Genomic DNA, 3,043 nt, shown 5'->3' on the forward strand with positions numbered 1-3,043 from the left:
CCTAGTATCTAAATAGGCCTGGGTGAAGCAGCTAGTATTTGCTTCAGATTTGGATTTAGCCAATTCGAGGGGACAGTGATTCAATTCAATGATTTGAATCACTGTCCCGAATCGATTTGGCCAAATTTGATTTGGAGATTCAGGTGTGGCAGAGCCCCCCCGCCATGGTCCCTTCCCTCCTCCTTCAGTCACCACCCCCGCCCCCCAGTCCCCTACTTACCAGCATGGAGTCCGGGTCCAGCTCCCTGCTGCAGGAGGCAGAGACTGCTCGAATCATCAAAGCTCTCCAAATCGATTTGGAGAGCTTTGAATCAATTTGGACCTTTTTATTGGTCCCCTGATTCTTTTCAAATTTGGAGATTCGGCCACTGAATCGGGCCAAATCTCCTCCAAATCGGATCACCACTCAAAGCTTTGCACAGTCCTAGTATCTAACCTAAACTTTCTTTATTGTAACATGAAACCATTGTTTCTTGTTTTATCATCTACCACCGAGAACAGTCTAGCTCCATCCTCTTTGGTTCCACCTTTCAGGTTGCTGAAAGCTGTTCTTAAATCCCCTCTCGGTCTCTTCTCTAAACTAAATAAGCCCAGTTACCTCAGCCTCTTCTCACATGCCGTGTGCCTCAGCCCCCTAACCATTTTCATTGCCTTCTGCTGAACTCCCTCTAATTTGTCCACATCCTTTATGTAGTGGGGGGCCCCAAGTTGGATACAGTACTCCAGATGTGGCTTCATCAATGCTGAATAGAGGGAAAGAATCACTTCCCTCAACCTGCTGACAATACTTCTACTAATACAGACCCATCTGCTGTTAGCCTTCTTCATAAAAAGGGCACGCTGTTGGCTGATTTTCAGTTTATTGTCCACTATAACCCCAGGCCCTTTTCTGCAGAGCTACTGCTTAGCCAGTGGCCCCCAGCCTGTACCAGTGCACAAAATTGTTCTGCCCTAAGTGCAGGATTTTGCACTTATTCTTATTTAATTTTATGAGATTTTTTTGGTTCAATCCTAAAATTTGTCAAGGTATCTCTGAATCCAAGCCGTACCCTCCAACATATTTACTTCCTCACCCAACTTGGTGTCATCTGCAAGCTTGCAGAGAGTGCACTCCATTCCATTTTCCAGAACACTGATAAAGATATTGAGCAAAATGCCCTAGGATGGACCCCTGGGACACTCCACTTGATACTGGCTGCTAAGTAGACATTGCCATCGAGCTACTGATTACTAGACTTTGAATCTGATGAAATAGCCAGTTTCTATCCACCTTACAGTCCATTTCTCCAACCTGTATTTCCTTAGCTTGCTTATGAGAATGTTGTGGGAGACGGTATCAAAAGTCTTTCTAAAGTCAAGGTATATCACATCCGCTGCTCTCCCCACATCCACAGAGCCAGCCATCTTATCATAGAAGGCAATCTGATTGGTCAGGCATGACTTGGTGAATTGCCTGGTGAATCCAGGCTGACTATTCCTAATCACTTTCTTTGAAATGGCTTAGAAATGGATTGCTTGAGGACCTGTCCCATGTTTTTTCCAGGAACTGAAGAGAAGCTGACTGGTCTGTAGTTACCCAGATCCTCCTTCTTGCCTTTCTTAAAGATGGGTGCTTTGTTTGCCCTTTTCCAGTCGTCCAGGACTTCTCCCAGTTGCCTCAAGTTTTCAAAGATAATGGCCAGAAGCTCTGCAATCACATTGACCAATTCCCTCAGCACCCTCGGGTGCACTGTGTCTGGCCCCATGGACTTGTACACATTTAGCTTGTCTAAATAGTTAACCTGCTCTTTCGCCACTGTTGGCTGCTCGCCTCCTCCCCAAACTGCTGCCAGGTGCAGTAATCTGGGAGCTGGCCTTGCTGGTGAAGACTCAGGTAAAAAAAAACAAAACAAAACCAACCATTGAGTACTTCAGCCTTTTCTTCATTATCTGTCACTAGGTTGCCTCCCCCATTCAGTAAGGGGCCCATACTTTCCCTGATCTTCCTTTTGCTGCTGACATACTTGTAGAAACCCTTCTTGTTACCCTTCATGTCCTATGCTAGCTGCAATTGTGCTTCCTGATTTCACCACCAAGCTGGTCTTCCATACTTGCTAGTCTTCCTGTGTATCAGGATGGTTCACACCTGCATAGTTAGTAAGTTTCTTTAAAGTACAACCAGCTCTCCTGGACTTCTCTCCCCACTCAGACTGGCTTCCGAGGTGATCCTGCCCATAAGTTCCCTGAGTGAATTGTAGTCTGGTTTCTGAAGTCCAGGGTCCTTACTCTGCTGCTCTCCTTTCTTCCTTTCTTCAGGATCCATCTCATGATTGCTGCAGCCCTAGTTGCCATCCGCGTCTACGTTCCCCACCAACTCTTCCCTGTTTGTGAGCAGCAGATCAAAAAGAGCATGGCCTCTAGCTGGCCACTCCAGCACTTGCACCACAAAGTTGTCCCTAGCACTCTCCAAAAACTTCCTGGATTGCCTGTTCACTGCTGTATGGCCCTTCCAACATATGTCAGGTGATTGAAGTTCCCCATGAGAAGCAGGGTGTCTGATTAGGAAACTTCTGCTAGCTGTTTGAAGAAAGTCTCATCCACCTCATTGTCCTGATGTGGTGGTCTATAACAGATACCCACCATGACATCACCCTTGTTGCCCAGAGAGAGGTTGGAGCTGAGAGGGGCCTGGAGCCTGAGGATGGGGCTAGGAGCTTTAGGACAGGACAAGCTTGTAGCCCAGGAATGAGGCTTGGAGCCCGAGGATGGAGCTTGGAGCCAGGAGAGGCTTGTGGTCTGGGGATGGGGCTTGAAGCCCAAGGACAGGGCCTAGAGCCTAGGGAACGGGCTAGTAGGCCCAGAGATGGGGGCTAGTAGGCCCAGAGGTGGGGTTGGGAGCCTAGTTGATAATAAGATTATGATAAGGCCTGGTATGGGGCCAGGACAGAGAACTGAGGGTGCTGGGATCCTGACCTCCAGTGGGGAGTGAGAGTCCCACATGAGACTCAAACCCAGATGTCATAGGGCTAACAGAAACGTGATGGGATTCATCCCATGACTGGGC

Source organism: Gavialis gangeticus, unplaced genomic scaffold (genome assembly GCF_001723915.1).
Source record: "Gavialis gangeticus isolate Ggan-Ray unplaced genomic scaffold, GavGan_comp1, whole genome shotgun sequence".
Lineage (NCBI taxonomy): Eukaryota > Metazoa > Chordata > Crocodylia > Gavialidae > Gavialis > Gavialis gangeticus.